At 42.7% G+C, this 22981-nt stretch overlaps 1 long non-coding RNA gene across 1 annotated transcript in view; it reads right to left on the bottom strand.

The window, feature by feature from the left end:
* Positions 1-1079: 1079 nt before the first annotated feature.
* The window catches only part of LOC112823258 (uncharacterized), a 32552-nt gene continuing 10650 nt past the window's right edge, over positions 1080-22981 (bottom strand). The window contains exon 3 of the long non-coding RNA XR_012378271.1: positions 1080-3493. This is a non-coding gene — a long non-coding RNA (uncharacterized lncRNA). The remainder of the gene's footprint in view (positions 3494-22981) is intronic.

The raw sequence follows: 22981 nt of genomic DNA, 5'->3' as shown, positions 1-22981 counted from the left end.
GCTGCACACCACTGGGCAGGCTTCTCCTAATAGAGCTTGGCTTTGTGGCAATTAGGGGGCTATTTTCAGTGCTAAATGCAGACACTCTGGTTGGAAAATCAGTGGTTGGAAAACATGCATGCCAGTTGACCATTATAGTTAAAGGAAAGATACTCTAGGTACTTTTTGGAGAATAAAAAGAGACAACCCTAACATTGAAAAAAATTGAAAGTCACCAGAACCACTATGTGTGGAGACTCAACTCTGGAGTATCTGAGTGAATGGAGTCTCGGAATATAATCACTGCATGTATCTAGGACCACGAGGAGCCTGGAGTGTGGGATGGATGGTTCAGATTGCCCACGCCATGCCCAGAAAGCAGCTCCAAGTACATCTATCACTGATGGAAGGCTAAGGATCTCATCTTTGCATGTAAAAGAGAAGACACATTAACACATAATACCAAATTTATAGAGGATTTAGAAGTTCAATGTATTTTCTGCTAAATTCACATTTTATATCTAGTTATTTTATTTTCATAATCTTAGCAGAGCACATAGCAGTTTCTTAATACATTTGTTAAATGAAGAATGACTATGGATGCGTGAATGGATAAAAGGACAAGATGGAACATAACGTTTCCCCATTCTTAGCACGCGTGAGTAGATGAATCTATGAGCAACAAATAAGAAGATAATATATTGTTACAATTTAATAAACCTTATAATAGGGTTAATTTTCTTTTGTTATGTACAACTGGGACTAGGTGATTAATAAGGTATAAATATTAAGCAATTCCAGAGCTGGGGTCTGGGAACCCAGCCCACCCCTGGGGTTCTCCCTGCCTTAAGGGGCTTGGGGACCCTGACCCTTCACACTCAGGCTAGTGTCTGGGAATATACTCCCTTCACACAAGATCTTTTAGGGAATTGCCCAGAAAGGAATAGACCTGAGAAAAGAAAGAAAAAGAGAAGAAAAGAAAAGAAAGACAAGGAAAGAAAAAGAAAAGAGAAACAAAAACACAAGAAAAACCACGAGAAAAAAAGGAGTCTTGGTTCTTTTTTTTTCATAATTTTTTTTATTATGTTATGTTAGTCACCATACAGTACATCATTAGTTTTTGATGTAGTGATCCACGATCCATTGTTTGTGTATAACACCCAGTGCTCCATGCAGTACGTGCCCTCCTTAGTACCCATCACCGGGCTCACCCATCCCCCCACACCCCTCCCCTCTAAAACCCTGTTTGTTTCTCAGAGTCCACAGTCTCTCGTGGTTCATCTCTCCCTCCGATTTCTCCCCCTTCATTTTTGCCTTCCTTCTCCTAATGTCCTCCATGGTATTCCTTATGTTCCACAAATAAGTGAAACCACATGATAATTGGCTTTCTCTGCTTGACTTATTTCACTTAGCATCATTTCCTCCAGTCCCATCCATGTGGATGTAAAAGTTGGTTATTCATCCTTTCTGATGGCTGAGTAATATTCCATTGTATATATGGACCACATCTTCTTTATCCATTCGTCTGTTGAAGGGCATCTCGGCTCTTTCCACAGTTTGGCTATTGCGGACTTTGCTGCTACGAACACTGGGGTGCATATGGCCCTTCTTTTCACTACATCTGTGTCTTTGGGGTAAATACCCAGTAGTGCAATTGCTGGGTCATAGGGTAGCTCTATTTTTAACTTTCTGAGGAACAGCCACACTGTAGAAAGAGAAATTAGGGAATCCATTCCATTTACAATAGCACCAAAAACCCTAAGATACCGTGGAATAAACCTAACCAAAGAGGTAAAGGATCTATACTCTAGAAACTACAGAACACTTATGAAGGAAATTGAAGAAGACACAAAAAGATGGAAAAACATTCCATGCTCATGGATCTGAAGAATAAACATTGTTAAAATGTCTATGCTGCCCAGAGCAATCTATACTTTCAACGCCATCCCAATCAAAATACCAATGACATTTTTCAAAGTGCTGGAACAAACAATCCTAAAATCTGTATGGAACCAGAAAAGACCCTGAATTGCCAAGAAAATGTTGAAAAAGAAAAACAAAGCTGGGGGCATCACGTTGCCTGATTTCAAGCTATATTACAAAGCTGTGATCACCAAGACAGCATGGTACTGGCACAATAACAGACACGTAGATCAATGAAACAGAATAGAGAGCCCAGATATGGACTGTCAACTCTATGGTCAACTAATCTTCGACAAAGCAGGAAAAAATATCCAATGGAAAAAAGACAGTGTCTTCAATAAATGGTTCTGGGAAAATTGGACAGCTATATACAGAAGAATGAAACTCGGCCATTCTCTTACACCATACACAAAAGTAAACTCTAAATGGATGAAAGACCTCAATGTGAGACAAGAATCCATCAAAATCCTAGAGGAGAACATAGGCAGGAACTTTTCGACATCGGCCACAGCAACTTCTTTCAAGACACATCTCCAAAGGCAAGGGAAACAAAAGTGAAAATGAACTTTTGGGACTTCATCAAGATAAAAAGCTTCTGCACAGCAAAGGAAACAGTCAACAAAACAAAGAGACAACCCACGGAATGGGACAAGTTATTTGCAAATGACACTACAGATAAAGGGCTTGTATCCAAGATCTATAAAGAACTTCTCAAACTCAACACCCAAAAAACAAATAATCAAGTCAAAAAATAGGCAGAAGACAAACAGACACATCTCCAAAGAAGACAAATGGCCAACAGATACATGAAAAAATGTTCAACATCATTAGCCATCAGTGAAGTTCAAATCAAAACCACATTGAGATACCACCTTACACCAGTTAGAATGGCAAAAATCGCCAAGATAAGAAACAACAAAAGTTGGCAAGGATGTGGAGAAAGGGGAACCCTCTTACCCTGTTGGTGGGAATGCAAGCTAGTACAGCCACTTTGGAAAACAGTGTGGGGGTTCCTCAAAAAGTTAAAAATAGAGTCTTGATTCTTTTAATGCTGGTTCACATGTGTGTGCACGCACTCACGCGGGCGGGCACACACACGCACCTGTTTCCAAGGCACTAGACTGCTTCCTGCCCTCATTGTTTTATTGTGGTGTGAAGACTCCAGAAAAAGAGGCCAAATGGAGACAAGAACAAACCTCTCCTTGTCCAAGCTGATGCTCAGGTGGTCCCGAGCGTTTGCATCTCCGCCAGGAGTTCCGGTCATAGGTGTCCACTCGACCTGAGGCTGCAGGGACGATTACCCGATCGTGACAAATGTGCTGATAGGACCCAGAGAGGCAGTGGACTCCTCCCGTCTCTCACACTCCACACCTCCACCGGCATCTAGTTTTAAGCCCGTCTGGGTTCTGTCCTCTCCGCCTCCCCGCGCTTCTCCCTGCCCGAAATGAGGCTCGCATGGCCTCTCCCTGGGACGGGGGCTGCGGCTGGGAGTCCACTGAGCCTGCGTGCACTGGCCTCCTGCCGGTCAGCTGTGGCAGTTCCTCCCTTCCTGTGCTCCATGTCCCGCAGCTTGCACGTGCCTCTGGAGGGGCTGTTGAGGAGAGTGAAGAAGATGTGAACCCATGTATCTCCAGGAGGGTCTCAGTGAGAGCATCCCGCTTTCCTTCTCTGTCCAGCCCACTCTCGGCACTGCCGCCAAAGCAATCTTCCTGAAATGCAAACCCAATCGAGGTATTCTCCTCTTAGTGCCCTGCTTGTCCTCCTCTATACAGTAAAGACCAGACTCCTGATCATGGTTTATAAGGCCTTCAGGACCTGGATCCCCCCTGCTTTCCTCGTCTAATCTGCCATTCTGTCAAATACGGCTTTGCTTCCAACACTTCAAAATTACACAAAACTCTCCCTGAATGCCTTGTTATGGTTTTCACCCAGGTGAATATGCACTTGTTATGAACAATTAACCCTGCCTGGAATTCCTTCCTTTCTCTTGTCCATTTGGTGAACATCTAGCCGTTCTTGAAGACTCAGTTCAAACAGGCCGCATTGTGCAGAACCTCTCAAATCCTGGTGCTTGCTTGCAAGCTGTGTCCTTAGCAGGCCCATCTCAGCATGTGCATGGGCTGCGCTGTGTTTTGTTAGCTCACTTGTCTCTCTCCTGGGCTGGGAGCTCTCTAAGAGCGGCGGCCTCATCATACTCCTCTGGATACCCCAGTACATGGGCGGTACAACTGTTGACTGACGAATAAATTTGGCTTGCTTAGAATCACACGGTGCATAGTTAATGTGTATTGTTTCTTTTCTGTTATGGTCTGATTGTGTTACCCAAGAAGAGATATTTAAGTCCTGATTCCCAGGACTTCAGAATGTAATTTTATTTGGAAATAAGATTGTTGCAGAGGTAATGAGTTAAGATGGGCCCCTAATCCCATATGACTGGTGTCCTTTAAGAAAAGGGAAAAGACACGGAGACAGATGTACACAGGACCATTCAGCACTGGGGTCAGAGACTGGAGTGATGCATTGGCAGGCCAAGCACACTGAGGACTCCTGGGAGCCAGCAAAAGCTGGAAGAGGCAAGGAAGGATTCCTCCCTAGAGCTATTGGGGAGAACATGGTCCTGCTGACACCTTGGTTTCAGATTTGTAACCTCAGAACTGTGAGACAATGAATTTCTGTTGTTTTAAGATACTTAGTTTGTGATACTCTTAGGGCAGCCCTGCAAAATAAATACATTTTCCATCAGACCAGAAGATCAGTCCTTGTCCTTCGAAGATGACCACTGACTGTCTCCCTATCTCTGCACAGGATGATATAAAGGTCAGTATGCAGAGGCACAAGGACCATGAAACTCATAAAGCTTCAAGGGCCCCTCACTTATGAGGCCCATTCCAAGGGCACGGGAGGGTCACCGGCTTTGTGTTCACATGATTGTAAGTTTTTGTAAAATTTTTAAATGGTATTGTAGCCACAATAAATTAAGAGCACTGTTTTTTTTTTTTTTTTCCTTTCCTCTTGGGTCAGGTGACTTTATCATGGCTGGGAACTTTTTGGAATCCTGCTAAGAGGATGTAAGTTACCTAGGAGATACCTGAGCTTGGCTTAGTGGGATAGATTTATGTGGTTTTCAGTCCCTGAATGTAGACTTAAGTTAGTGTTAGCTCTCCCACTGTAAAGGACTTTCTGCAATTCTCCTCCCACTCACTGTGCCCACTCAGCAAACTGACGCAGGGTGCGAGGCCAGAGGCTGTGCCCTGTTAGGCATGTGTTCTTCAGCACCCACTCTGAAACTAGGGGGAAGTGAAAAGACACAAGGTTCCAAGTGTATCCAGATGTGAGTCTATGGAGCATTCTTTGAATCACCAGATGTATAAAACTGTATTTGGAGAATTCTGTGCTCATTACCTTTGTCAGAACGGAAGTTCTCTTCTGTCAGAAATATACTTCAGTAATGTAGCCTGTACACGGATAAACATGCCTTACATTCTTTTATATTATGATGGAAAATCTCATAAAATAGAATTTAGTCTGAATTCTTGTGTTTATAGAACACAGACCTGTAGCAGTACTACATATGCTGAGCCCATTCTGAATGTAAAATTATATGTTTTCTGCATGCATAACAGATCCTGTTTTTGTGAATCTACCATATCTTGTTCTGATGAAGTCTGATACTTGCAGATGAAACAGCATCCAGGACACAGCCTAATGAGACAAGTGTTTCCCTGAACAAAAGTCCTACCCATATTCATCTTTGAATCATTGTGTAGCATAAGAGTAATTTATTGTACAAATTATGTAGCTCAATACAATAACTTATGAAGCTGAAAGTAACTTTTTTAAACCATTAATAATGCAAAATAAATTTTTTTTTGCTAAAAGAAAGACTGAATTTTGTTTTGTCTTTAGAAAAGATTATACAATTGCTATTGTATGAAGAGTTAATCAGAGCATATGGAGCCCAAAACTGTGGGAAGAATGTATTATAGAGATGTGCCAGGCAATTATTTAATATGTTATTCATGGAATTTGTGATACTGGTTGTATTAGTCATCTTTGTTATATTTGAAATGTATTTACTTTCTTCTCTCAGTCTAAAGAAATATTCATTTTTGTGCCAAATTTTATAGTCCTCATTTTGTATTCTTTTTCTTAAAGAAGGCCCTCCCCCAAATTATGTGTGTTAAGTCCCATATAATCTGAAACTGGCCTTGTTAATACATAATCATGATCGACACGATTTGTTCAACAAGTTTTACTGAAAGCCAACTGCAAGCAGGGTGCTGGGTAGGGGCTTTATGGTATAAAGTGGGAAGAGCCCTCAGTTGGAGTTAGGGGTCCCGGGGTCCCAGAGAAAGAGAGCCATATGAGATTCGGCAAGACCTTTCCCCTCTTTAAAACTTGATTTCTTCTTTAGTGAAATGAGGAGTTTGGGTTAAATAAATTCTAAAGCTCACCTTCACTTGATGATTTTATGAACATGCATTTCAGAGTCAGCCCAAACCTGAATATTACTTATAAATAATATTGTCACTACTTAGCTATTTCTGCTCTCCAGGAATTGATAACCCAGTAAGCCAGGACTGGCCTTTGGTTTGTTGTGACAGGGCAATGTTTGCTGGTAGTTCTGTTCCTTTGTTTCACAGGTTGATTTACATCTTGGGCCAAATAAACCCCATTTCTGACTGCTGAAGTTTTGAAGTTGTGCCTGAGCATGTTCCCATGAGGATGCTGTTCCTATTCCAGCAGGAATTACTATATCTAATAGCTAGGTTAACCATCGTGGTCTCATTGATCCTCTGACAAATCCTGCTTGGGGGACCTGTGACAGGATGTACTCCTGCCTGGCAGTCTGGGACATGATGCCATGACTTTGTTTTCATGGACCTTAACATCTAATAGAACATTCTGTTTGATGTTTTGATTGTTCTGAGGGGATCCTCTAGGATGCTGGCCATGGTTTCTGCCACAGGGATAATGCTTATTGTCACATGGGATATTGACATGCCAGCACTCTACAGTTCTTTTTGCTAAGGAACCACTGTCCATATACTTGTCAAAAACAAAATTTCCATCAACCAGCTAATATTCATTCTATATTAGAAAAATAGCAGTGCGTGCTTCAGCTGACGCTTCTTTTTTATTTCTATGCCTAAGTTAACCAATGGCTGTTTTTATTCATTATTCATTTATTGATTTGATTTACATCCCTTCTTTTTCCAACTTAAGGGTTTGAATTAGATTTTTAAATTCAAAAGGGAATTCTGGCCATGTCAAAATGACGGTTTTTGAACCTGGCAAGATCATAATTGTATTTGGGTTTAATTTCAATTTCCAAAGATAACTTAAGGAGGTGTCAACAGCCCTTAATAAGGTCAGTTATATAAGCAGGTAATTAGTTTGAGAACAGAATGTCAACATTGATAAAAGCTGCTAATTTGGTTATTTTTAAATATGTTTGAGCTGAGGCAGATACCTTTTAAATAAGAGCTCTTGTCTGCTATGACTGTTTTTGAAGATTACAAAAAAGTCAGTTAAATGATTCATTCAATAATTCCCTCAGTAAATATTTGCTAAGGCACTGGCTGAGAAGCTGTTGACCACTTTGCAGAGATGATGCAGTTTTACAGACTGAGGGTTAGTATGAAGAAGATGGAAGTTACAGGTCAACTTGACCCAGAAAAGGAAACCCTGCCTTTGAAGTTCCACTCCAAAGATGGGACACTGATAGATGGTGTTGATTTATGCTGTCTTGGCAGACATTAATGGAGCAACAGGAAAAAAAAAATGGCTCAACATCAGCATGGTCCTTTGGGAAACAAGAGACATTGACTCTGTTTAATGAAGAAAGTGGTCATTTGGTTGCTGCTACAGAGGATAACCAACCATAGGACTAAGTCACAAAAGCAATGAAAAGATAGAAATTGCATAGAGCAAATAGCACAAACTGTGTAGTCATATATCAGTCTCTTTAGATGGGTAACTATCACTATATAGATGGGTCAAATTATTAGCATTAATGCAACCACAGTTCTAGACTATGTGGAAAGTGTCCTGAACATTTCACTAATTCAATCACTCAATCATTCAAACAATAGTTTTTATTGAGACTATGCACTAGGCCTTTGCTAGGTACTGAAGAATCAAAGATGAATAAACTGTATGGAGGCCACAGTAAGGAGACAGATAAATAAACCAACAGTACAAGATAGTTTGAAAAGCACAATGACAGAGTACTTGAAAGGCACCTCATTCACAGGTGAGGGAGTGGTGAGCAAGGGATGCTAGAAGAGAAACCATGGCTAAAACCGTTGATAGCCTATCCATCCACCATTTCCCCCATTCATCCTTGCCAATAGAACCTTTTGCCCTATATGAGGCAGAACGTATTCAAAGAAGAGGGATTTTCCCCCTAGTTCACATGTAAACCATAGGGATCCTTCTTCCTTTGCCAAGGATTGCTCTAGAGTAAGCTAGTAACCTAGACATGCCTAATGGGACCAGTGGGAAAGTCTGCTGGGAAAGATTTTCATCTCTGATAAAAAAAGATGTTGCGGGGGGGAGGCTGTCATTTCTTTCTGCCTTTGGATGTGGTATTCTGTTGGTCTGATGTTTGGAGTCAAGGCATGCAGTTTGAGACTGTATGGGGAAAGCCGAGACAAAGAGAAGGTAGCCTACAGCTCAGACATCATCAGGCTGCTAAATTAACTAGCTCTGGAACTGCCTCCTGTACACTTCTTGCTAGGGGGATAATAAAGCTCTGTATCATACTGTATTAAATTTCTAGTTTGATATTTTGTTAGGTGAAGCTGAAAACATCTAAATTGATATGAGTCTTCCTGAAGGAAGTTCTGAGCTGAGTCTTGAAGAGTGTATGAGACTTAACCAGACAAAGAAGTAGGTGAGGGAGGTACAGAAGGTACTGAGCCAGACAGACAGTAGCACATCTGGGGAACCACAAGTATTTCAGTATGGCTCTGGCAAGAGGTGGGGCTGGAGAGAAAGGTAGGACTTTGTGCGCCATGAGAAAAATCTTGAATGTATCCTGAAATAACCCCGGGGCACTGAAGAGATCTCTTAGATTTGCATTTTATAGAGATGACTCTGGTGGCCATTGGGGGCACAGATGAGGGGGGTTGGGATGAAACAGAGAGCACGTAGGATATTCTTGATGAGAAATGGAAAGAGTGGTGGTGAAGGGGACGGAGAGTGGGGGTAGGTTTGGGAGATGATAGGAAGGCAGGCTCCACAGGACTTGAAGCCTGATTGAATGTGAGAAGACATAGGGAGGTGGAAAGGCCAATTCTTGAGTTTCTGGTCAGTGTCTACACAGGTAAAAGTTTTTGCCACTGAGACAGGAAATTAATAAAGTGGTTCTGAGGCTGGGGGAAATAGCCGGTATGTGTGTGATCGGTTGGGGGTGATAATATATTCAACTTGAACATATACATTTGAGAATTCTGATGGACAAAGAGATGGGGATTTCTAGTGGGCAGTTGTATACGTAGGACTAAAGCCGAGTGCTCAGAGGAGAGGTCTCGCCTGGACAGATCTGAGGGTCCTTAGCAGAAAGATGCCGTTGAAACCTTGTGAGTGGGTGTACAATGTGCAGACTGAGAGGAGATGTTTCTCTGGAAACACCCACACTTCAGAAGCAAAACAGAGCAAAAGGTAAGAAAAAGTGGGACAAAGGAGGCAAAAAGCCATCAACCAGAGAAATAGAAGATGGGACAATGGAAGCAAAGGGAAGATTGTTTCAAGAAAAGAGAAGGGGCAAGAGTGTCAAATTAAGTGTCAAGTAAGATGGACACTGAGAAAAATCCAGGGATGTTTACAGAAAGGAACTCATACCCAGGGGAACAGTGGGGGTAGAGATGGGTTTGTGCTGTGGTAGGGGAAGGAATGGAAGGTAAGGAAACAGAGACAGATGTATTAATCATGGGTTCTCAAACTTGGCTTTACATTGGAATTTGCTGTGTCTCAGGCCCAGGGAGTGTGATTTAATTGGTCTGTGGAATGTCCTAGCCATGAGGGCCATCAAAACTCCCCCAGGTAATTCTATTATGCATCAAAATCAGAGAAGCACAGCTACCAAGGACACTGTGGGAAACTCAGCTGAGTGGGAGGAAGGCTTATGGATTGGAGAAGCAGGCTACAGGAAGGTCCCCGCTCCTCAGAGAGAAAGAAGAGGCCGAGACTGAGACACAAAGGACCAAACTTTTGGCGGGGCAGGGGAATGCAGCAGGTCTTCTGTGAAGGGAGAAGAGGCTATAAAGAGATGAAGAGGGGTGTGTACTTTCAAGGAGAGGAGGAAATTGAAGGGAGACCCCTCTTATTCTAGTTTTTTTTGTTGGAGCTCCCCAAGGGCCAAGGAGCTCATTTGTGTGATGAATCTACCATTGATGGTTTTCTTGTGTAATCTGTCCCGCGTCCTACACTACAAGCTCATCTGTTTTGCTCACCATTGGATCTCCAGTGGCAAACTTATTGCCTGCACTCTAGTAGGTGCTCATTAAATATTTGTTGAATGAGTAAGTGGCTTATTTATTTATCTCCCTTGGTGTGCTCAGCAGTGATCACTAGGATGCTCAAAAATATGTCGAAAGAAGTGAGAAGCCAGAGGCCTGCCACAGGTGTCACACGACATCCAACTTCTCACCTGATTCATTAACACCACAGAGCCTGGACACTGAAAATGAAGACCAGTCACCACTGTGCAGCCCAAACCCCATGACTGCCTATGGACTGACCTTGGGCAGGCTGGTCACCTGGGCAACTCACTGGAGAAGCAAAGGAGAGGGGGAGTGGGAGGTAGCTGTTTGGGAATGTGAATGATGCAAGGATAATTGCAAATGTCTGCCTCATAGAGGCATTTGCAAACAGGTCTTCCTTTTTTGTTGTTGTTGCTTGCTGAATGTACCAGCTGATTCATACTATTGTACAAGAAGCATAAAGAAGTGAATTAACAAAATTCACTTTTTGTTAGCCCCTTTATGGGGCTAACATGTGCCTTCTTGGGGGTTGTTTGAAGTTGTTGGCCTGTCTCCTTCCAATAAAAGTTTCATGAGGGCAAAGAATTTTGTCAGGTTTTTTTTTTTTAAGTAGGCTCCACGCCCAGTGTGGAGCCCAACACAGGCCTTGAACTCACAACCCTGAGATCAAGACCTGAGCTGAGATCAAGAGTCAGATGCTTAACCAGCTGAGCCACCTGGGTGCACCAAGTTTTGTCTGTTTTATTCTCTGATGTATCTGCAGCTTAAGTCATCATCAGCCCACAATAACTATGTATTGAATGAATGAATGGACATTCACACTGTGCTCTGGCTGTTATTCCAGGTGGGTTCTCTGCTCTGAAATCCTGCAGTGTTCCCCCTCCCAGTCTAGACCTTAACCATCACCCACTCCATCATGAAGCTAGGTGTGCATACCTTCTCGATATTCTGGACTCCATAAGGAAGGGATTTTGTCTAATCATCCTTGGGACCCATCATTGTCCTGAGCCCGGAAGAGAATTTGTTCACTCAAAAAATATTGGCTGAGTATTGCTAGTTCCAGGTGCTGTGCTAGGCCCTATTGATACCATGTTAAACAAGATCCAATTTCTTACCTCAAGGGTTTTCCATCCAGGGAGGTGGCAGACCTACAGGCAAATAATAATCAAGCCAGTGAGCAGTGCTACAGTGGGGTCTGTACAAAGGACAATAGGAGGGAGCACAATGGAGCACTTCCGTCTGCCAGGGTGTGGGTGGTTGGAAGGTTGAAGGAAGTCTCCTCAGAGGGGCTGCTGCTTGAGTAGGGAGATGAGGGTTTGTGGGTTGGCAGGCATAGATGTGGAGAGAAAGGGGGAAGGCTGGTGGTGGTGTGAGGAGAAGCGCATCAGGCAGAGAGAAGAGTGTGACCATGAAAACAAGGAGACGTGAGAAAGTGGAGGGGGCGGTGTGGCTCAGGGCTGAGGTTGTCTGTCATGACATGAAAAATAAATCAACGATTTATTCTACTCAGAACCTGGGACTCAACTAGAGTGGCTAAAGGTAGACGGAGTAGAGTCCTTTCTACCTGTGGATGGAGGGAGCCCAGTCCCAGGGCGCAGACCCCAATAGGTAAGATTTCCACACTGAAGCCTGGACTCTGCTTTCTTTGTTCTTTGCAATTGTAATGGTGGTTGTGAAGATCTAATTTTCCTCCACTCTAAATCCTGCATCTCTTGTCTGAGACTGATTATATGATCATACCCTTTTTTTAATATTGATCTGGTTTTATGGCACAAGATACTTTCAAATGATAAAACTTGTTTTCTTTGAGATAAAAAGGGTAGGAAAAGAAATTGACTACAGTGTCTGTAGAAGGATAAAGGAAATAAACATTTTGGGATAAACATGGACATTTTAAGTCCCGAATTGTGATCTATCAGGGACATTTATATCCAAACGGCAACCCCGTCCATAGCAGTGAGCAGAAAATGTCTGGGCCACAAATACAAAATGCTTCAGGGAAAACATTCTTCTTTTAAAATAATAAAATTCAAAAGAAAGAGAAATGAAGCTAAATCCCATCCCTAATTTGTGCTAGAAACCATGTGGCCAAAGTATACAATTTATAAACGAAATTATCCTTGGCTTCTTCGACCATCATGACTGGCTTCCTCAATGAAAGGAGGAAATAGAAGGAAGAGCCATTTCCTCAGGATGTATCTCCTCTCTGAGTGAGGCTCCTGTTTGATTGGTTTTGCTCTGTTTTTCCTGTGGGCAGAAATGGAGAAGAGGTTACAGGACGGACCAGTCAGGGCAGAGCCCCCAGACTCCTTCCTCTTTAAACAGAAGAAAAAATAAGTAGAATGTATTTTGACATTTTGTTTTAAATTTTCTAACTTGGCTCAAGTCATTTACCTTTCTTCGCAATGCTACCTACACCAGAGAAACACATATGCTGTATTTCTTGTCAGAGAAGAAAAAAAAATCTTCTAATGCTTGATAATGTGGTGGGCCAGAAGTACATGGACATAGGTGGTAGGAACTGAAAGGCTCCATGAAACTTCCTCTATAATCATGATACAAATACTTTCCATTTTTCTGCCATTGTGCCTAGAATTCCTGTGTGACTCATGTCTTTAGGGAAAGATATGTCAACATTTCAGATTATTCTGATCGAAAGGTGATACCCAAGTCAGTTGTTAGCTGCTGGATGGCAGAGCTCTCATGCTTCCAAGTATGCCCACTTGGCTTAAGTACAAGCTATACACATGGTAGGTGTTTCCTAAGTATATGTGGAGAGCCAAAACTAAGTATTGTTAACCATTAGCATCATAACAGCATGGTTCACTTATAAAATTATTCTCCAACTAAGAACACTGAAATCTATGCTTATTCCGAAGCAGGAAAGTTAGGTTGGTTTGGGTGCTTGGGCAGACCTGGAGCAGGAGAGGGTGCAGTGAGATGCCTGGGACCCAGGGCACTAGATTTGTATCTGAAACATAATGTCAACCACATAAGTAATTAAAAAATTTCTAGTAGCCACACTGAAAAAGGTAAAAGAAACAGGTAAAATTAATTTTAATATATTTAACCCAATATATTAAAAAGTATCATTTAAACAAGTAATCAAAATAAGAATTCTTAGTGAGATACTTTACATTTTTTTCATGCTTAGTCTTCAAAATCCAGTGTGTATTCTAATCTGATAGCAAATCTCAATTCAGAGGAGCTACATTTCAAGTGTCCAATAGCCACATGTGGCTACCATATTGGACAGCACAGATCTAGAAGGCCAGTTGGCATGGAGGGAGGGAAAGACAGAGGGAAGGAACAAGGGAGGGGCACTGCAGTGGGGGAGCCATAGGGAGCCAGGGGCCAGAAGAAAGTGGCTGGGAACAGAGACTGGGGAGGGGAGCTGGAAAGCAGGAAGGCACTGAGACAAAATGTGCTTTGTAAGTTTGCTGGGGCCTTTTCAGTATGATGGCTGGAGCTGCGCTGCTCAGGCACACTTGGCTCAGGCTGGGCTGGAAGGATTTTCAGGGCTGTGTGTAGGTACGGTTCCTTCAAGTGTTGTTCCTTTGGTGTCTCTGAAGTGAATTCATCCATCCCAAAGTCTCTTAGTTTAGTAAGTCTAAGGAGTTTTTAGAACACCAACATTTACCACTTACTTTCTTCTAGAGAAATGGCCATTTTCTAGAGGCACATATTGAAATTACCATCTTCCAGCACAGGTATCCCTGGCTAGGTGATATCTCCACAACTCTATATTTGATGTCATGGAGAGCATAGAAGAGACTGTGAGAAACAGGGCAGATAGAGAAACTTTCAGTCACTTTTACCAGCATGCCATCCAGTCCATCCAGGGCACTTTTCCATGATCCACAACCTATGCACTGAAATTCAGTTTGGAGGCATCTTCCATAAAGAGGTTACATATGGCACTAATTCACCATACTTGGGATGGCTGGGTGGGAGTGAAATCCACACAGAAATGCCATTTGCTTCCTTAGAGACTGGATATTGAAATGTTCCCCTTTCTTGTCAAATTTAGAAATTTATAGCAGTGGCAGCCCGAGGAACCACACCCAATTCAAGGTATATCTCTCTCCCAGGAAATCAATTAAAACTTAAAACTTTAGGATTGTTTTTTCTACTATAGCCCATTTACATTTAGTCTTGGGAGTTCCTCATGCTGAGAGCTGAGAGGTCAAAAGATTTCTGGATCTTTCCAGCATGCGCTGTTCTAAAAGAAGTTTTCCATCTTCACTCCCATGAGTGGAATAATCCAATCTAGGAGGTATAGTTCCATTAGACCAATAGCCCGAGCCTGCGCCTCATCTATTTTTTGTCCTGCTTTGCTTCTTTTTAAAAGGTGTCCTCTTCACTGGGTCTTTCCATGGATTTCTTGGGCACGTTCTTTCCCATCACAGGTATTATCTGCATCTTCACTTATAATAATGGTTCTACTAGAAACCCACCCAGTAATTCTTTTAAGTATTTTAGATGGATCTCCCCCTCTCGAATCTGTCCAAAATTTCTGTAACTACCTGGCAGATTGGGCACAGTCTGCTGCCTGTGGTTTCTTCAGTTGCTCTTATTAGGGACTCTCTTCCTAGAGCTGGAAGAGGATGGCTTTCGATGCTTTCCTAAACTTGAGATCCCTTAGCAGGTGTGGGGAGGGAAGGAGTCATTCCAGCTGGCTCTTCTTCCTAATCTTTTCTTTGGGAGCAGCTAGATCTGGCTGTGTCTTTCTATTCCCTTTATATCCATCTACCTTGTCTCTAAAACCCCAAATGTTTTCCTAGGGAAAGATTTCTTTTCCTCCTGCTTAAGCAGCCCATCTGCTTTCATTTGTCTTTCATTCTCTTTGCTCCTATTTAGATAATAGGACAGAAGCATATTTTGACAACCAATCCAGTTCCTCCTTGAGTTTCTGAGCAAACTTGCTTCCAGATATACTGTTTCAAGATTAGGCCTCTTAAATTATCTTCTTAACTTCTGGGTTGATAATAATTTCACTGAGCATTTTGGTGGTGTGGGGGGGATTGTTTTATTTTTTTTAATCTAAACCCAGGAAGATGGAATATTCTTATGAAACAATGGCTTCTATTCCTCTTGATACATTCATTACTGAAATCTACCACCCTTTGGGAGTGTCACCAATGTTAGCAACCTTGAAATATAAAGTGAGGGCCAGAATTTATGTAATTAACAAACTCAGGACAAACTGGAGCCTAAGAGCTCTACTACCATTATTTCATTTAATTTCCACCATAGCCACTGAGGTAGGTATTAATAACATCTACAGTTTACAGAGAAGCAAAGTAAGAATTGGAAAGGTTAAGCAATTAATCCATGTTATACAAGTAGTAGGAGGGGGAACTAGGATTAAAATCCAGAACTGATTCTAAAGGCAGTACTCTCATCATTTGCCCGCTAAAAGGTGGGTTACTGTCCATCCCTGCCTTTTCATTTAAATCCATATTCCCTGGACATGAATCTCAGGAAATTGTTGGCTTCCCTTTCCCGCGATGCTTCCAGAATGCGTTTCCTTGCAAATGATGAAGTGGAAATGGGTAAGAGTGAATGGAAGAATAGGGAGTTCCAGATGGAGGTGAGAAATGCTGAAATGATGGGTCGTATCTGTAAATCAGCAGGTGTGCACGCCTCTTGGTGACAGACACCCATTTGCCCCACAGCCAAACTGTCTGCTTTGCCTCTGCGGAGCTGCAGTGGCAGCCAAACTGTCTACTACTGAATCAGTGACCCAATGAGAGGGGCTGAAATTATTAAATCAAGCCAAATAAAAATCAAACTCTGGGCATTGATGCTGTGGAAGAAGAAGAGATGTCACATGCCTCTTTTTGAGTGTTTCAGAGATTAGCACTGCCTGGGAATGGAATTCCAATGACTAGAAAGGCGGAGGGATGATGGCCCTAATGCACTGCCCGTTAATCCTGTTTATCCTTTTGCCAAGGAGTTAATGAAGCTAAGGCAGTAGAAATTGTTATTGAACAACCCGACATCTACTATTTAAGCTAAAAGTAAAGCCGAAAAGGAAGGTCCCCGAAGTCATAAAGGATAATAGTTTAAGCTAGAGAGGGAAATCTAAGGCAGGTTGCTGTAAACCTTGATTTTCAACTCTGTTCCTGATGCCAATGGGCCTGTGGATCTTTGGAAATTTATTACTTTTTCATGCAAATTTGAGCTAAGCAAATTTGAAATCGTGTAATATGAAAATAATAATAAAGCCTCCCTTTAGAGTCAACATTTGGAATAATATAAATTCCCCTTATTTGTCATGTTCCCAGCAGGAAATAGACGGTACACTTAAATTAGATGAAAGGAGGTGTGGGCAGGGTGTAGGAAAACTGCCAGGAGTAGTACAATCCCTGCTCCAGACCTACAGGGACAAGGGGAGTGAACGGTTCTCGAACCCTCGGGAGGACAGCTGTATGGGGAGAGCCACCGGACAGCAAATTGGGCCTTCAGGAGAGGGACACAGCTGACCAGTGGTGGCCCAGCAGAGTGGGAGCCCTAGGAATCGATATCCTAACCTCTCTCCTCCACCTCCCTGATTTCTTGCAGGTGCTGCCTATTGAGAGAACCTGGTTGGAAGCCAGAAGGCAAGGAGACTTGTTGATGTTGTATATATAGATTGACTCCCTGCGGGGAGCAGGGTGAAGGACCTGGAGGACCCCCATACTAAACCGAAAACTGAGCCAAGAATCCTATCATTTCAAACCAGCAGTAGGGCACATTGTAAATAGGGTTTCTATTATTGTCCATGGCAGTGCCACTCCAGCTGGTAAACAGCACTCACACCCCTCCTCCCCCAAACTCTCTATCCACGGGCAGGATGGAAATGTACCAACTTTGAATTATGAGATGCTTTGAGGGAACATGCCTTCTATTGAATTCAACCTCCCCAATGCACCAAAATACCATGTTGGTTTGGAGTCTTCCTATAAGAGATTTTAAGCTGCACGAAAGAATTCTGGCTCACCTCTCTTTATGCTGCTTCTGTGTTCTTGAGATGCCACAAAGTTACGAGTTTTTAAAATACAATTCTCATTTTATTTGGAGGCATGGGACATTATCAGTGCTGTGCAGCCTTCCTTTCTCTTACACTAGAATTGATTGGTACTCCAAGAAATTAATTTTGAACAGAATTAATAGCTGTGTCTCCCTTGTCACAATGGTTGCAGAAATTCTGGCTGCTAGACTATAAGCTCCCTGAGGGCAGGGGTTATGTCTCATTCAAACACTTATCCCCAGCTTCTGGAATAATGCATGGTTCTTAGAAAGTACTCAATAAATATTTCTTGAATAAGTGAACAAAGCTTTTAAAATTATGCATAATCCATAACCAAATCCTACTTGTCTCTAACCATATTCCCTAAGTCTGTATTATTAAAAGATTTCAGAATCACTATAAATGATATTGGGAAGGCTGAATGGCTCCCACCTCCACTGGAATGCCGGCAACACCACAAACTAAGAATTAGTATCCAAGATTAGTCCTTGTGTATGATTCCACCATTTTAAGAGTTCTTCAAAATGCAATTATTGCCAATTAAAAATTTCCCCTAAGACCCAAAAGAAAGTCATTTATCCTTTCAGATCCCAGTGAATGCAGAAAACTTGGTATCTCGACCAAACCAAGTGTAAGAGTTGCCATGGGGCCCATTTCGTTTAGTCATCTGCTTTACTTTAAAAATGACAAGGCGGCACTTTAGAGCCATCAAGGTTCAGCCTCAAGTGGGTTGGAAGGAGCCTATGATTCTCTCTAGAGCAGTGGGATTCACCTTCTATCACCTGCCACAAGACAAGGATGAGGTGGGAGGGGCTAAAGGATTGAGAAAAGCTTTACCCTGTTGATACTTTTCTTTGCTTAGAAAGCCTGCATTCTGGCATCTCTTAATGATGGCTTAATTTGGGGGTATTTTTAATCCAGGAGATTAAACCAAGCCATCCATTAAGAAGTTAATCCATGCATTTGATTTCCATTAAGAGGAAGAAGAACAGATTTTTTTCTCTCTTCTTCTTGTCCTAATTTCCCCTTTACTTAAACTTCCTCTCCACTGTTCAGTGATGTCATTGTAGCTTTCAGTCTCTGGCCCGGGGGTGTGGGTGTTAGCTGCTCTCTTGGCAGCCACTGCTGACTCACCGTGGTGAATCATCTGCCTTGGGCCTCTGGCCTGGGAGAGAGTGATGTCTCTGTACACCCTCCTCCTCCTCCTGCCTGGTCTCCCCTTTAATACGCTGCATGTGTGAAACGGGCGTGTTCAGCTGAGGCTGCCCAGGAGCCTGGGAACCCACTAAGCTCCCCAAATGCTGGGTGGATCCTGGGCAGGGAGCCCTGGGGTTCTCACCAGTGCAGGGCTGAACTCCTTCACCCTGCTCACCACGAGGCCATTTATAGACTCAGACAGCTAGGAGGTGCCCGAAATGACACATCCGATGCAGCCAGACATCCAGCAGTCAAGCTTCCCAGCCCTGCTCAGCCTCTGCTTTGAGGTCAATTATGAACTATCATTTTTGTAAGGATGCTCTTAATTCAACAGTTGCATAATCCATGGCTCTGTTTCTCAGCAACGATAATTCAGAGCCTCCCGGACAGCAGAAATCTGGTTTAATCTTTTTTTCCCTCCCTTTCCATTTCTTCTTCAACTGCTTCTCCACCTCGCTCCTAACTCAACAATTTCCAGCTGTGTGTTGCTTGGCTCTGTTTCCAACCCAGATTTTTCTATAACGTGCAGCTGGACTCCTTCCAGGTCCCAGATGTGCTATTTATTTATGCTGAAGCATCTGGGCCTCAACACAGTCCTGTCACTGCAACGTGGCAAACTTGCAAAAAAAAACTCGACCGGCAGCTAGCTGGCAGGCTGCGCCATCCTGACAAAGCAGGGAGGCATTTCAAAGGAGTACGAGGTGAGGCCAAAGCAAGGAGCGTGAGTCGGGAAGGCAATCCAAGCAAAGCCAGAAGCTCACACTCTCCCACGCTGTGGCTTTTAGATGAGTCTAGTAACACTGGAAGATGAGGGTTTGATTCATTTCAAAGCACCATGGTGCTGCAGCACAATCCAAATAACTCATTCTCCTCCATAAGTGAACTGGAAGTGAGGTTACCCAGTGAAAGCAAATGGCTGTCACCCCTAAGTGATGGGGCTGTGAGCACCAAAGATGACAGCCCAGAATTGGGGGTTATGGAGCTGTCCCAGAGGGACACTGGACTGGGAGCCAGAGTCCTGGTTCTGGTTCCAAATTTCTCCTGCTTCTTTTCACGACCCTAGGCAAGCCTTTTCAACTGGGATCCTATGCCCTCTTCCATGACATTAAAAGATGGAGTAAATTGTGAGGTTTCAAGTTTTTTTTTTTTATTCAAACTAAATCTTAAGTGGAAGTCTTTTATGTATGTGTGCTCAAGATCATGGTGCAAGAAGTGTTAATAACCGTGTTCTGGGAAACAGCATAACTGGCAGCTCATCCAGGGCACACTGGGTCCCACAGAGCTCAGAGGCAGGGGGGGTGTCAGAGGTGTGCCTCTCCACCACTCAAGCATCCTCACCTTGAGAGTCCTGTGGCTTAGCCACATGGCCTCCCTTCTCAGTGGCACAGAGAACAAGCCCCTCTATTGATGCCCTCTCTTCCTTGTTCCTTCCCTGACCCAGTCTAACTTCCTCCACCCTCTCCTCCCTTCTAGTACCCTCTTCTCCTTAGTTTCCTGCTGGGATGCCAGGCATTCAGCTCCATCCTCTCTGAAGGGGCCAGACAGAGTAGGCATGGGACAGAATTATTTATAACCTCACGTGAAACAAACCCTTGGCATACGGATCTTCCAGACTGCTGAATGGAGCCTCTCTTAGCAGATTTTCCGTGTAGTGTATCAAAAGAACTCTCCTCTCTCTTCTTCCACCTTGAGTCTCATTACTGACAGCCCCATTTCTGCTCCTAGCCCTAGCTTATGTGGCAAGCCCAGAGTGTGGTGTCTGTCCCTCTGTTTAGCCATTTCCGAGACAACTTTATTGAACCGTGAGGGCTCCTTAAAGCACAGTTTGAGGACCACTGTATAAAATGTAATTATCACCCCCAATCCTTGAGTCCTAAAGACTCAGAGAAGAGTATTCTTCATCTGGATTAGAATCCTAGGAAGTTTCTGGTCTAGAGAGGACTTCTGGAGATTCCCCCCGCTCTTTCTCATCTGTTGCTTTGAGGGAGGTCTACATCCATCTAAAGTCTTACTAGTTGGGAGAAATTCCCCGAGGAATCATTCATAGCTCCTAGCACCATACAGCTCTCCCCACACAATTTTCTCTCCAGTGGTGCAGTGTGAGATACTCTAAGCATATGGGTGAAGGAACATTTCAATGTCAGAGAACATCCCTCCATATAGGTGACTTCTTATACAGAGACCCAGGAGTCCAGCTGGCCTAGAGACGAGAGCTGTGCCACTAAGGGAAGTCCCGAGTCATCTTGGTTCTGAGGACAAATGATTTACTTTTCCTCTCATCCTCAATGAATGGTATAGCACCATACTTGAAGCTGTTACACATCGCATTATTCTTTCCAAGTATTTGCTGCTCTACTTAGTGATAGGTTAAGACCTCCTGGCTACATGCATGTTCAGCTCAGTCACTGATTTGCTTTGGCCAACGAAATGTGAGGAGAAGTGATGCATGTCACCACCAAGATAACACTCAAAGTCCGTGTGAAGTTCTACCATCTCACTTTTCTCTCTTCTAACAAAGGGCAATATCTCAAGTAGGGGCTGCTTCTTCAGCCTGGGTCTCAGAATGACACGGATGTGGAGAGGCAGCAGACCCAAGACAGACATGTGGTAGATGTGGAGTTTGAACGAGAAATAGACCTTTGCTGTTGTAAGCCTCATTCTAGTTGAACTGTTTCTCGTGGGTTAGGGGCCAGGGAGACCTGGCTCTGAATTTCAGCTGTATAACCTAAGACAAATCACTTAACCTCTCAAAACCTCCATTTTCTCATTCATGAAATGGGGACGATAATGGCACTTACCTCACTGGGTCGTTGAAAGGATTAAATACAAAAATACAGGTAAATCGCTTAGCACAGTACCCAGTACTTAGAAAACACCTGATACATGTTACCTATTATTATTATAAAACATATTTAGGGCACATGAATAAAAATATGGGTGTACATGAAAGAGATGAACAATTACGAAGCAGGATAATTAATCATTATCTTTTAACATCTTTTAACACTTAATTTTTAAAAATAATACTCAGTATTTATGGCTCTATGTAGGAAGAATAATGGCCCCCAACCAATGTCCAAATCTCAATCCCCAACCTGTCAATATGTTACCCTATAAAGCAAAAGGGACTTTGCAAATGTGATTAAGGGAAGGATTTTAGAGATGGGAATTTATCCCAAATAATCCAGGTAGGACTGATGCAATCACAAGGGGCTTTATAAGTAAAAGAGGGAGGCTGATGAGTCAGTGAGAGAAGGAAATGTGAGAATGGAAGCAGAGTTAGGAGTGTTTTAGTTACTGGCTGGAAGAGCCAAGGAACGCAGACAGCCTCCAGAAGATGGAGAAGCCACTAGGCTGGATTCTTTTCTATGGCCTCCATTAGGAACACAGACCTGGAGTTTAGTCCACTGCGACCATTTGGACTTTTGACCTACAGAACTGTAAAATAATAAATTTATGTTTTGTTAAGCCACTAAATGTGCGGTAATTTGTTACAGCACCAACAGGAAACGAAGTCAGGCCCAATTCCTTTTTCTGTTGTTTCAGCATTGCTGCTGCTTGTCAACAGGTAGTCTCATTTTCCTGAGTCCAATATCGTAAAGGTTTGGGTGGAATTTCTTTAGATGCCAATGCATGCTGACTCATAAGTTAGGCCCCATGCCTATGGCCATCCTTTCTTGCCAATTCCCTCCCCCATCTCACATGATCCCACCCTACGAATCCCACATACATAGTTTCAAGTCATAAAAGGAATTTTCTATTACAATTTTAAAATGACATGTTATACTTTGTTCACTGTGTGTAGTTTGGGGGGGAGTTGCTTGTAGTATTTTCCAGTCACTACTAAATGATAAAATTAAGGCCAGAAGGCCAGATCCTTAGATAAACCTGAATTATGCCAGCATGATTCCTAACATGACTTTTTCCATGACTTTTTCCAGAATTCTCTTCTAACAGATGAATTCTTTCATCATCAAGAGAATGTCATGTAAACGCTCTTGATGAAAGAATTCATTTACTAAAGTAACACATGAGGCATGTGGTAGTAATTTTTTTTAACATCATTAGTTGCTAAAATCTTGTTTGATCATAAACAGGAAGAAGTGATTGTTGTTGTTTGTTTCTTTTAGATACTTTTTTTTACTTCCTAATTTTTTCTTTTTCTTTTTTTAATTTGAGTATAGTTACCATACAGTGTTCTATTAGTTTCAGGTGTATAATGTAGTGATTCAACAATTCTATATATTACTTAGTGATCATCATGATAAGTGCACTCCTTAATCCCCATCATCTATTTCACCCATCCCCCATCCACCTCCCCTCTGGGAGCCATCATTTTGTTCTCTATAGTTAAGAGCCTGTTTCTTGGTTTCTCTTT

Source organism: Callorhinus ursinus, unplaced genomic scaffold (genome assembly GCF_003265705.2).
Source record: "Callorhinus ursinus isolate GAN/ISIS: 27379988/994484 unplaced genomic scaffold, GSC_fseal_2.0 scaffold5, whole genome shotgun sequence".
Taxonomy (NCBI): domain Eukaryota; kingdom Metazoa; phylum Chordata; class Mammalia; order Carnivora; family Otariidae; genus Callorhinus; species Callorhinus ursinus.
Note: the sequence above shows the minus strand (reverse complement) of the source record. Positions and strands in the feature narration are given on the sequence as shown.